This window comes from Sander lucioperca, chromosome 5 (genome assembly GCF_008315115.2).
Source record: "Sander lucioperca isolate FBNREF2018 chromosome 5, SLUC_FBN_1.2, whole genome shotgun sequence".
Taxonomy (NCBI): Eukaryota; Metazoa; Chordata; class Actinopteri; order Perciformes; family Percidae; genus Sander; species Sander lucioperca.
This window is the reverse complement of record NC_050177.1, coordinates 5,662,712-5,675,984: the sequence shown is the minus strand read 5'-3', so window position 1 is coordinate 5,675,984 and position 13,273 is coordinate 5,662,712.

The following is a 13,273-nucleotide window of genomic DNA, read 5'->3' as shown; positions in this document are numbered from 1 at the left end:
AGCTGGCTGGGGATAGGATGGCGAGGGAGGCGGCTGGGGATAGGTTTGCGAGGGAGCTGGCTGGGGATAGGATGGCGAGGGAGCTATAGGATGGCAAGGAAGCTGGCTGGGTATAGGATGGTGAGGGAGCTGGCTGGGGATAGCATGGCGAGGGAGCTGGAAGGGGATAGGATGGCGAGGGAGCTTTCTGGGTATAGGATGGCGAGGGAGCTGGATGGGGATATGATGGCGATTGAGCTGGCTGTGGATGGCTGGGGATAGGATGGCGAGGGAGCTATAGGATGGTGTGGGAGTTAGCTGGGGATAGGATGGCGAGGGAGCTGGATGGGGATAGGATGGCGAGGGAGCTGGCTGGGGATAGTATGGCAAGGGAGCTATAGGATGGCGAGGGAGCTGGCTGGGGATAGGATGGTGAGGGAGCTGGCTGGGGATAAGATGGCGAGGGAGCTGGCTGGGGATATGATGGTGAGCTAGCTGGCTGGGGATAGGATGGTGAGGGAGCTATAGGATGGCGAGGGAGTTAGCTGGGGATAGGATGGCGATGGAGCTGGCTGGGAATATGATGGCGAGCTAGGTGGCTGGGGATAGGATGGTGAGGGAGCTGGCTGTCGATAGGATGGAGAGGGAGCTGGCTGGGGATAGGATGGCGAGGGAGTTGGCTGGGGATAGGATGGCGAGGGAGCTATAGGATGGTGAGGGAGTTGGCTGGGGATACGATGGCGAAGGATCTGGCTGGGGATAGGATGGCGAGGGAGCTGGCTGGGGATAGGATGGCGAGGGAGTTGGCTTGGGATAGGATGGTGAGGGAGCTATAGGATGGCGAGGGAGCTGGCTTGGGATAGGATGGTGAGGGAGCTATAGGATGGCGAGGGAGCTGGCTGGGGATAGGATGGTGAGGGAGTTGGCTGGGGATAGGATGGCGAGGGAGCTGGCTGGGGATAGGATGGCGAGGGAGCTGGCTGGGTATAGGATGGCGAGGGAGCTGGCGAGGGAGGCGAGGGAGCTGGCTGGGGATAGGATGGAGAGGGAGCTTGCTGGGGATAGGATGGCGAGGGAGCTGGCTGGGGATACGATGGCGAGGGAGCTGGATGGGGATAGGATGGCGAGGGAGCTGGCTGGGGATAGGATGGAGAGGGAGCTATAGGATTGCAAGGGAGCTTGCTGGGTATAGGATGTTGAGGGAGCTAGGTGGGGATAGGATGGCGAGGGAGTTGGCTGGGGATAGGATGGCGAGGGAGCTATAGGATGGCGAGGGAGTTAGCTGGGGATAGGATGGCAATGGAGCTTGCTGGGGATATGATGGCGAGCTAGGTGGCTGGGGATAGGATGGTGAGGGAGCTGGCTGTCGATAGGATGGAGAGGGAGCTATAGGATGGCGAGGGAGCTGGCTGGGGATAGGATGGCGAGGGAGTTGGCTGGGGATAGGATGGCGAGGGAGCTATAGGATGGTGAGGGAGTTGGCTGGGGATACGATGGCGAAGGATCTGGCTGGGGATAGGATGGTGAGGGAGCTGGCTGGGGATAGGATGGCGAGGGAGTTGGCTTGGGATAGGATGGTGAGGGAGCTATAGGATGGCGAGGGAGCTGGCTTGGGATAGGATGGTGAGGGAGCTGGCTGGGGATAGCATGGTGAGGGAGCTGGAAGGGGATAGGATGGCGAGGGAGCTTTCTGGGTATAGGATGGCGAGGGAGCTGGATGGGGATATGATGGCGATTGAGCTGGCTGTGGATGGCTGGGGATAGGATGGCGAGGGAGCTATAGGATGACGATGGAGCTGGCTGGGGATACGATGGCGAGGGAGCTGGATGGGGATAGGATGGCGAGGGAGCTGGAAGGGGATAGGATGGCGAGGGAGCTGGAAGGGGATAGGATGGCTAGGGAGCTGGCTAGGGATAGGATGGCGAGGGACCTGGCTGGGGATAGGATGGCGAGGGAGCTGGCTTGGGATAGGATGGCGAGGGAGCTGGCTGGGGATAGGGTGGCGAGGGAGCTGGAAGGGGATAGGATGGCGAGGGAGCTTTCTGGGTATAGGATGGCGAGGGAGCTGGATGGGGATATGATGGCGATTGAGCTGGCTGTGGATGGCTGGGGATAGGATGGCGAGGGAGCTATAGGATGACGATGGAGCTGGCTGGGGATACGATGGCGAGGGAGCTGGAAGGGGATAGGATGGCTAGGGAGCTGGCTAGGGATAGGATGGCGAGGGACCTGGCTGGGGATAGGATGGCGAGGGAGCTGGCTTGGGATAGGATGGCGAGGGAGCTGGCTAGGGATAGGATGGCGAGGGAGCTGGCTGGGGATAGGGTGGCGAGGGAGCTATAGGATGGCGAGGGAGCTAGCTGGGTATAGGATGGCGAGGGAGCTGGTTGGGGGTAGGATGGCGAGGGAACTATAGGATGGCGAGGGACCTGGCTGGGGATAGGATGGCGAGGGAGCTGGATGGGGATAGGATGGCGAGGGAGCTGGAAGTGGATAGGATGGCGAGGGAGCTGGCGGGGGATAGGATGGCGAGGGAGCTGGCGAGGGAGCTGGCTGGGGATAGGATGGCGAGGGAGCTTGCTGGGGATAGGATGGCGAGGGAGCTGGCTGGGGATCGGAAGGCGAGGGAGCTTGCTGGGGATAGGATGGCGAGGGAGCTGGCTGGGGATAGGATGGCGAGGGAGCTGGCTGGGGACAGGATGGTGAGAGAGCTGGCTGGGGATAAGATGGCGAGGGAGCTGGCTGGGGATAAGATGGTGAGGGACCTATAGGATGGCGAGGGAGCTGGCTGGGGATAGGATGGCGAGGGAGCTGGATGGGGATAGGATGGCGAGGGAGCTGGATGGGGATAGGATGGCGAGGGAGCTGGCTGGGGATAGGATGGATAGGGAGCTATAAGATGGCAAGGGAGCTTGCTGGGTATAGGATGTTGAGGGAGCTAGCTGGGGATAGGATGGCGAGGGAGTTGGCTGGGGATAGGATGGCGAGGGAGCTATAGGATGGCGAGGGAGTTAGCTGGGGATAGGATGGCGATGGAGCTGGCTGGGGATATGATGGCGAGCTAGGTGGCTGGGGATAGGATGGTGAGGGAGCTGGCTGTCGATAGGATGGAGAGGGAGCTATAGGATGGCGAGGGAGCTGGCTGGGGATAGGATGGCGAGGGAGTTGGCTGGGGATAGGATGGCGAGGGAGCTATAGGATGGTGAGGGAGTTGGCTGGGGATACGATGGCGAAGGATCTGGCTGGGGATAGGATGGCGAGGGAGCTGGCTGGGGATAGGATGGCGAGGGAGTTGGCTTGGGATAGGATGGTGAGGGAGCTATAGGATGGCGAGGGAGCTGGCTTGGGATAGGATGGTGAGGGAGCTGGCTGGGGATAGGATGGCGAGGTAGCTATAGGATGGCAAGGAAGCTTCCCGGGTATAGGATGGTGAGGGAGCTGGCTGGGGATAGGATGGCGAGGGAGCTGCATGGGGATATGATGGCGATTGAGCTGGCTGTGGATGGCTGGGGATAGGATGGCGAGGGAGCTATAGGATGACGATGGAGCTGGCTGGGGATACGATGGCGAGGGAGCTATAGGATGGTGAGTGAGTTGGCTGGTGATACGAGGGCAAAGGATCTGGCTGGGGATAGGATGGCGAGGGACCTGGCTGGGGATAGGATGGTGAGGGAGTTGGCTGGGGATAGGATGGCGAGGGAGCTGGCTAGGGATAGGATGGCGAGGGAGCTGGCTAGGGATAAGATGGCGAGGGAGCTGGCTGGGGATAAGATGGCGAGGGAGCTGGCTGGGGATATGATGGTGAGCTAGCTGGCTGGGGATAGGATGGTGAGAGACCTATAGGATGGCGAGGGAGCTGGCTGGGGATAGGATGGCGAGGGAGCTATAGGATGGCGAGGGAGCTGGCTGGGGATAGGATGGTGAGGGAGTTGGCTGGGGATAGGATGGCGAGGGAGCTGGCTGGGGATAGGATGGCGAGGGAGCTGGCTGGGGATAGGATGGAGAGGGAGCTATAGGATGGCAAGGGAGCTTGCTGGGTATAGGATGTTGAGGGAGCTAGGTGGGGATAGGATGGCGAGGGAGTTGGCTGGGGATAGGATGGCGAGGGAGCTATAGGATGGCGAGGGAGTTAGCTGGGGATAGGATGGCGATGGAGCTTGCTGGGGATATGATGGCGAGCTAGGTGGCTGGGGATAGGATGGTGAGGGAGCTGGCTGTCGATAGGATGGAGAGGGAGCTATAGGATGGCGAGGGAGCTGGCTGGGGATAGGATGGCGAGGGAGTTGGCTGGGGATAGGATGGTGAGGGAGCTATAGGATGGTGAGGGAGTTGGCTGGGGATACGATGGCGAAGGATCTGGCTGGGGATAGGATGGCGAGGGAGCTGGCTGGGGATAGGATGGCGAGGGAGTTGGCTTGGGATAGGATGGTGAGGGAGCTATAGGATGGCGAAGGAGCTGGCTTGGGATAGGATGGTGAGGGAGCTGGCTGGGGATAGGATGGCGAGGGAGCTATAGGATGGCAAGGAAGCTTCCCGGGTATAGGATGGTGAGGGAGCTGGCTGGGGATAGCATGGTGAGGGAGCTGGAAGGGGATAGGATGGCGAGGGAGCTTTCTGGGTATAGGATGGCGAGGGAGCTGGATGGGGATATGATGGCGATTGAGCTGGCTGTGGATGGCTGGGGATAGGATGGCGAGGGAGCTATAGGATGACGATGGAGCTGGCTGGGGATACGATGGCGAGGGAGCTGGATGGGGATAGGATGGCGAGGGAGCTGGAAGGGGATAGGATGGCGAGGGAGCTGGAAGGGGATAGGATGGCTAGGGTGCTGGCTAGGGATAGGATGGCGAGGGACCTGGCTGGGGATAGGATGGCGAGGGAGCTGGCTTGGGATAGGATGGCGAGGGAGCTGGCTAGGGATAGGATGGCGAGGGAGCTGGCTGGGGATAGGGTGGCGAGGGAGCTATAGGATGGCGAGGGACCTGGCTGGGGATAGGATGGCGAGGGAGCTGGATGGGGATAGGATGGCGAGGGAGCTGGAAGTGGATAGGATGGCGAGGGAGCTGGCGGGGGATAGGATGGCGAGGGAGCTGGCTGGGGATAGGATGGCGAGGGAGCTGGCTGGGGATAGGATGGTGAGAGAGCTGGCTGGGGATAAGATGGCGAGGGAGCTGGCTGGGGATAAGATGGCGAGGGAGCTGGCTGGGGATATGATGGTGAGCTAGCTGGCTGGGGATAGGATGGTGAGGGACCTATAGGATGGCGAGGGAGCTGGCTGGGGATAGGATGGCGAGGGAGCTGGATGGGGATAGGATGGCGAGGGAGCTGGATGGGGATAGGATGGCGAGGGAGCTGGCTGGGGATAGGATGGATAGGGAGCTATAGGATGGCAAGGGAGCTTGCTGGGTATAGGATGTTGAGAGAGCTAGCTGGGGATAGGATGGCGAGGGAGTTGGCTGGGGATAGGATGGCGAGGGAGCTATAGGATGGCGAGGGAGTTAGCTGGGGATAGGATGGCGATGGAGCTGGCTGGGGATATGATGGCGAGCTAGGTGGCTGGGGATAGGATGGTGAGGGAGCTGGCTGTCGATAGGATGGAGAGGGAGCTATAGGATGGCGAGGGAGCTGGCTGGGGATAGGATGGCGAGGGAGTTGGCTGGGGATAGGATGGCGAGGGAGCTATAGGATGGTGAGGGAGTTGGCTGGGGATACGATGGCGAAGGATCTGGCTGGGGATAGGATGGCGAGGGAGCTGGCTGGGGATAGGATGGCGAGGGAGTTGGCTTGCGATAGGATGGTGAGGGAGCTATAGGATGGCGAGGGAGCTGGCTTGGGATAGGATGGTGAGGGAGCTGGCTGGGGATAGGATGGCGAGGGAGCTATAGGATGGCAAGGAAGCTTCCCGGGTATAGGATGGTGAGGGAGCTGGCTGGGGATAGCATGGTGAGGGAGCTGGAAGGGGATAGGATGGCGAGGGAGCTTTCTGGGCATAGGATGGCGAGGGAGCTGGATGGGGATATGATGGCGATTGAGCTGGCTGTGGATGGCTGGGGATAGGATGGCGAGGGAGCTATAGGATGACGATGGAGCTGGCTGGGGATACGATGGCGAGGGAGCTATAGGATGGTGAGTGAGTTGGCTGGTGATACGAGGGCAAAGGATCTGGCTGGGGATAGGATGGCGAGGGACCTGGCTGGGGATAGGATGGTGAGGGAGTTGGCTGGGGATAGGATGGCGAGGGAGCTGGCTAGGGATAGGATGGCGAGGGAGCTGGATGGGGATAGGATGGCGAGGGAGCTGGCTGGGGATAGGATGGCGAGGGACCTGGCTGGGGATAGGATGGCGAGGGAGCTAGATGGGGATAGGATGGCGAGGGAGCTGGCTGGGGATAGGATGGCGAGGGAGCTGGCTAGGGATAGGATGGCGAGGGAGCTGGATGGGGATAGGATGGCGAGGGAGCTGGCTGGGGATAGGATGGCGAGGGACCTGGCTGGGGATAGGATGGCGAGGGACCTAGATGGGGATAGGATGGCGAGGGAGCTGGCTGGGGATAGGATGGCGAGGGAGTTGGCTTGGGATAGGATGGTGAGGGAGCTATAGGATGGCGAGGGAGCTGGCTTGGGATAGGATGGTGAGGGAGCTATAGGATGGCAAGGAAGCTTCCCGGGTATAGGATGGTGAGGGAGCTGGCTGGGGATAGCATGGTGAGGGAGCTGGAAGGGGATATGATGGCGATTGAGCTGGCTGTGGATGGCTGGGGATAGGATGGCGAGGGAGCTATAGGATGGCGGGGGAGCTGGCTGGGGATAGGATGGCGAGGGAGCTGGCGAGGGAGCTGGCTGGGGATAGGATGGCGAGGGAGCTGGCTGGGGATAGGATGGCGAGGGAGCTGGCTGGGGATAGGATGGTGAGAGAGCTGGCTGGGGATAAGATGGCGAGGGAGCTATAGGATGGCAAGGGAGCTTGCTGGGTATAGGATGTTGAGGGAGCTAGGTGGGGATAGGATGGCGAGGGAGTTGGCTAGGGATAGGATGGCGAGGGAGCTATAGGATGGCGAGGGAGTTAGCTGGGGATAGGATGGCGATGGAGCTTGCTGGGGATATGATGGCGAGCTAGGTGGCTGGGGATAGGATGGTGAGGGAGCTGGCTGTCGATAGGATGGAGAGGGAGCTATAGGATGGCGAGGGAGCTGGCTGGGGATAGGATGGCGAGGGAGTTGGCTGGGGATAGGATGGCGAGGGAGCTATAGGATGGTGAGGGAGTTGGCTGGGGATACGATGGCGAAGGATCTGGCTGGGGATAGGATGGCGAGGGAGCTGGATGGGGATAGGATGGCGAGGGAGCTGGAAGGGGATAGGATGGCGAGGGAGCTGGAAGGGGATAGGATGGCTAGGGAGCTGGCTAGGGATAAGATGGCGAGGGACCTGGCTGGGGATAGGATGGCGAGGGAGCTGGCTTGGGATAGGATGGCGAGGGAGCTGGCTAGGGATAGGATGGCGAGGGAGCTGGCTGGGGATAGGGTGGCGAGGGAGCTATAGGATGGCGAGGGAGCTAGCTGGGTATAGGATGGCGAGGGAGCTGGTTGGGGGTAGGATGGCGAGGGAACTATAGGATGGCGAGGGACCTGGCTGGGGATAGGATGGCGAGGGAGCTGGATGGGGATAGGATGGCGAGGGAGCTGGAAGTGGATAGGATGGCGAGGGAGCTGGCGGGGGATAGGATGGCGAGGGAGCTGGCGGGGGAGCTGGCTGGGGATAGGATGGTGAGGGAGCTTGCTGGGGATAGGATGGCGAGGGAGCTGGCTGGGGATCGGAAGGCGAGGGAGCTTGCTGGGGATAGGATGGCGAGGGAGCTGGCTGGGGATAGGATGGCGAGGGAGCTGGCTGGGGATAGGATGGTGAGAGAGCTGGCTGGGGATAAGATGGCGAGGGAGCTGGCTGGGGATAAGATGGAAAGGGAGCTGGCTGGGGATATGATGGTGAGCTAGCTGGCTGGGGATAGGATGGTGAGGGACCTATAGGATGGCGAGGGAGCTGGCTGGGGATAGGATGGCGAGGGAGCTGGATGGGGATAGGATGGCGAGGGAGCTGGATGGGGATAGGATGGCGAGGGAGCTGGCTGGGGATAGGATGGATAGGGAGCTATTGGATGGCAAGGGAGCTTGCTGGGTATAGGATGTTGAGGGAGCTAGCTGGGGATAGGATGGCGAGGGAGTTGGCTGGGGATAGGATGGCGAGGGAGCTATAGGATGGCGAGGGAGTTAGCTGGGGATAGGATGGCGATGGAGCTGGCTGGGGATATGATGGCGAGCTAGGTGGCTGGGGATAGGATGGTGAGGGAGCTGGCTGTCGATAGGATGGAGAGGGAGCTATAGGATGGCGAGGGAGCTGGCTGGGGATAGGATGGCGAGGGAGCTATAGGATGACGATGGAGCTGGCTGGGGATACGATGGCGAGGGAGCTATAGGATGGTGAGTGAGTTGGCTGGTGATACGAGGGCAAAGGATCTGGCTGGGGATAGGATGGCGAGGGACCTGGCTGGGGATAGGATGGTGAGGGAGTTGGCTGGGGATAGGATGGCGAGGGAGCTGGCTAGGGATAGGATGGCGAGGGAGCTATAGGATGGCGAGGGAGTTAGCTGGGGATAGGATGGCGATGGAGCTTGCTGGGGATATGATGGCGAGCTAGGTGGCTGGGGATAGGATGGTGAGGGAGCTGGCTGTCGATAGGATGGAGAGGGAGCTATAGGATGGCGAGGGAGCTGGCTGGGGATAGGATGGCGAGGGAGTTGGCTGGGGATAGGATGGCGAGGGAGCTATAGGATGGTGAGGGAGTTGGCTGGGGATACGATGGCGAAGGATCTGGCTGGGGATAGGATGGCGAGGGAGCTGGATGGGGATAGGATGGCGAGGGAGCTGGTTGGGGGTAGGATGGCGAGGGAACTATAGGATGGCGAGGGACCTGGCTGGGGATAGGATGGCGAGGGAGCTGGATGGGGATAGGATGGCGAGGGAGCTGGAAGTGGATAGGATGGCGAGGGAGCTGGCGGCGGATAGGATGGCGAGGGAGCTGGCGAGGGAGCTGGCTGGGGATAGGATGGCGAGGGAGCTTGCTGGGGATAGGATGGCGAGGGAGCTGGCTGGGGATCGGAAGGCGAGGGAGCTTGCTGGGGATAGGATGGCGAGGGAGCTGGCTGGGGATAGGATGGCGAGGGAGCTGGCTGGGGATAGGATGGTGAGAGAGCTGGCTGGGGATAAGATGGCGAGGGAGCTGGCTGGGGATAAGATGGCGAGGGAGCTGGCTGGGGATATGATGGTGAGCTAGCTGGCTGGGGATAGGATGGTGAGGGACCTATAGGATGGCGAGGGAGCTGGCTGGGGATAGGATGGCGAGGGAGCTGGATGGGGATAGGATGGCGAGGGAGCTGGATGGGGATAGGATGGCGAGGGAGCTGGCTGGGGATAGGATGGATAGGGAGCTATTGGATGGCAAGGGAGCTTGCTGGGTATAGGATGTTGAGGGAGCTAGCTGGGGATAGGATGGCGAGGGAGTTGGCTGGGGATAGGATGGCGAGGGAGCTATAGGATGGCGAGGGAGTTAGCTGGGGATAGGATGGCGATGGAGCTGGCTGGGGATATGATGGCGAGCTAGGTGGCTGGGGATAGGATGGTGAGGGAGCTGGCTGTCGATAGGATGGAGAGGGAGCTATAGGATGGCGAGGGAGCTGGCTGGGGATAGGATGGCGAGGGAGCTATAGGATGACGATGGAGCTGGCTGGGGATACGATGGCGAGGGAGCTATAGGATGGTGAGTGAGTTGGCTGGTGATACGAGGGCAAAGGATCTGGCTGGGGATAGGATGGCGAGGGAGCTGGCTAGGGATAGGATGGCGAGGGAGCTGGCTGGGGATAGGATGGCGAGGGAGATGGCTGGGGATAGGATGGCGAGGGAGCAGGCTGGGGATAGGATGGCGAGGGAGCTGGCTGGGGATAGGATGGCGAGGGAGCTATAGGATGGCGAGGGAGCTGGCTGGGGATAGGATGGTGAGGGAGATAGCTGGGGATAGGATGGCGAGGGAGCTGGCTAGGGATAGGATGGCGAGGGAGTTGGCTGGGGATAGGATGGCGAGGGAGCTATAGGATGGCGAGGGAGCTGGCTGGGGATAGGATGGTGAGGGAGTTAGCTGGGGATAGGATGGCGAGGGAGCTGGATGGGGATAGGATGGCGAGGGAGCTATAGCATGGCGAGGGAGCTGGCTGGGGATAGGATGGCGAGGGAGCTGGATGGGGATAGGATGGCGAGGGAGCTCGCTGGGGATAGTATGGCGAGGGAGCTGGATGGGGATAGGATGGCGAGGGAGCTGGCTGGGGATAGGATGGCGAGGGAGCTATAGGATGTCGAGGGAGCTGGCTGGGGATAGGATGGCGAGGGAGTTGGCTTGGGATAGGATGGTGATGGAGCTATAGGATGGCGAGGGAGCTGGCTGGGGATAGGATGGCGAGGGAGCTATAGCATGGCGAGGGTGCTGGCTGGGGATAGGATGGCGAGGGAGTTGGCTTGGGATAGGATGGTGATGGAGCTATAGGATGGCGAGGGAGCTGGCTGGGGATAGGATGGCGAGGGAGGCGGCTGGGGATAGGTTTGCGAGGGAGCTGGCTGGGGATAGGATGGCGAGGGAGCTATAGGATGGCAAGGAAGCTGGCTGGGTATAGGATGGTGAGGGAGCTGGCTGGGGATAGCATGGCGAGGGAGCTGGAAGGGGATAGGATGGCGAGGGAGCTTTCTGGGTATAGGATGGCGAGGGAGCTGGATGGGGATATGATGGCGATTGAGCTGGCTGTGGATGGCTGGGGATAGGATGGCGAGGGAGCTATAGGATGGTGTGGGAGTTAGCTGGGGATAGGATGGCGAGGGAGCTGGATGGGGATAGGATGGCGAGGGAGCTGGCTGGGGATAGTATGGCAAGGGAGCTATAGGATGGCGAGGGAGCTGGCTGGGGATAGGATGGTGAGGGAGTTAGCTGGGGATAGGATGGCGAGGGAGCTGGCTAGGGATAGGATGGCGAGGGAGCTGGCTGGGGATAGGATGGCGAGGGAGATGGCTGGGGATAGGATGGCGAGGGAGCAGGCTGGGGATAGGATGGCGAGGGAGCTGGCTGGGGATAGGATGGCGAGGGAGCTATAGGATGGCGAGGGAGCTGGCTGGCGATAGGATGGTGAGGGAGTTGGCTGGGGATAGGATGGCGAGGGAGCTGGCTGGGGATAGGATGGCGAGGGAGCTGGCTGGGGATAGGATGGCGAGGGAGCTATAGGATGGTGAGGGAGTTGGCTGGGGATAGGATGGTGAGGGAGCTGGCTGGGGATAGGATGGCGAGGGAGCTTGCTGGGGAAAGGATGGTGAGGGAGCTGACTGGGGATAGGATGGCGAGGGAGCTATAGGATGGCGAAGGAGCTGGCGGGGGATAGGATTGCGAGGGAACTGGCGAGGGAGGCGAGGGAGCTGGCTGGGGATAGGATGGCGAGGGAGCTATAGGATGGCGAGGGAGCTGGCTGGGGATAGGATGGCGAGGGAGCTGGCTGGGGATAGGATGGCGAGGGAGCTGGCTGGGGATAGGATGGCGAGGGAGCTATAGGATGGCGAGGGAGCTGGCTGTGGATTGGATGGCGAGGGAGCTATAGGATGGCGAGGGAGCTGGCTGAGAATAGGATGGCGAGGGAGCTATAGGATGGCGAGGGAGCAGGCTGGGGATAGGATGTCGAGGGAGTTGGCTGGGGATAGGATGGCGAGGGAGCTGGCTGGGGAAAGGATAGCGAGGGAGCTGGCTGGGTATAGGATGGCGAGGGAGCTTGATGGGGATAGGATGGCGAGGGAGCTGGCTGGGGATAGGATGGCGAGGGAGTTGGCTTGGGATAGGATGGTGAGGGAGCTATAGGATGGCGAGGGAGCTGGCTTGGGATAGGATGGTGAGGGAGCTGGCTGGGGATAGGATGGCGAGGGAGCTATAGGATGGCAAGGAAGCTTCCTGGGTATAGGATGATGAGGGAGCTGGCTGGGGATAGCATGGTGAGGGAGCTGGAAGGGGATAGGATGGCGAGGGAGCTTTCTGGGTATAGGATGGCGAGGGAGCTGGATGGGGATATGATGGCGATTGAGCTGGCTGTGGATGTCTGGGGATAGGATGGCGAGGGAGCTATAGGATGACGATGGAGCTGGCTGGGGATACGATGGCGAGGGAGCTATAGGATGGTGAGTGAGTTGGCTGGTGATACGAGGGCAACGGATCTGGCTGGGGATAGGATGGCGAGGGACCTGGCTGGGGATAGGATGGTGAGGGAGTTGGCTGGGGATAGGATGGCGAGGGAGCTGGCTAGGGATAGGATGGCGAGGGAGCTGGCTGGGGATAGGATGGCGAGGGAGCTAGATGGGGATAGGATGGCGAGGGAGCTGGCTAGGGATAGGATGGCGAGGGAGCTATAGGATGGCGAGGGAGCTGGCTGTGGATTGGATGGCGAGGGAGCTATAGGATGGCGAGGGAGCTGGCTGAGAATAGGATGGCGAGGGAGCTATAGGATGGCGAGGGAGCAGGCTGGGGATAGGATGTCGAGGGAGTTGGCTGGGGATAGGATGGCGAGGGAGCTGGCTGGGGAAAGGATAGCGAGGGAGCTGGCTGGGTATAGGATGGCGAGGGAGCTTGATGGGGATAGGATGGCGAGGGAGCTGGCTGGGGATAGGATGGCGAGGGAGTTGGCTTGGGATAGGATGGTGAGGGAGCTATAGGATGGCGAGGGAGCTGGCTTGGGATAGGATGGTGAGGGAGCTGGCTGGGGATAGGATGGCGAGGGAGCTATAGGATGGCGAGGGAGCTGGCTGGGGATAGGATGGCGAGGGAGCTATAGGATGTCGAGGGAGCTTGCTGGGTATAGGATGGCGAGGGAGCTAGATGCGGATAGGATGGCGAGGGACCTGGCTGGGGATAGGATGGCGAGGGAGCTAGATGGGGATAGGATGGCGAGGGAGCTATAGGATGGCGAGGGAGCAGGCTGGGGATTCGATGGCGAGGGAGATGGCTGGGGATACGATGGCTTGGGATTTGGCTGGGGGTAGGATGGCGAGGGACCTGGCTGGGGATAGGACGGTGAGGGAGCTATAGGATGGCGAGGGATTTGGCTGGGGATAGGATGGCGAGGGAGCTATAGGATGGCGAGGGAGATAGCTGGGGATAGGATGGTGAGGGAGCTGGCTGGGGATAAGATGGCGAGGGAGCTATAGGATTGCGAGGGAGCTGGCGGGGGATA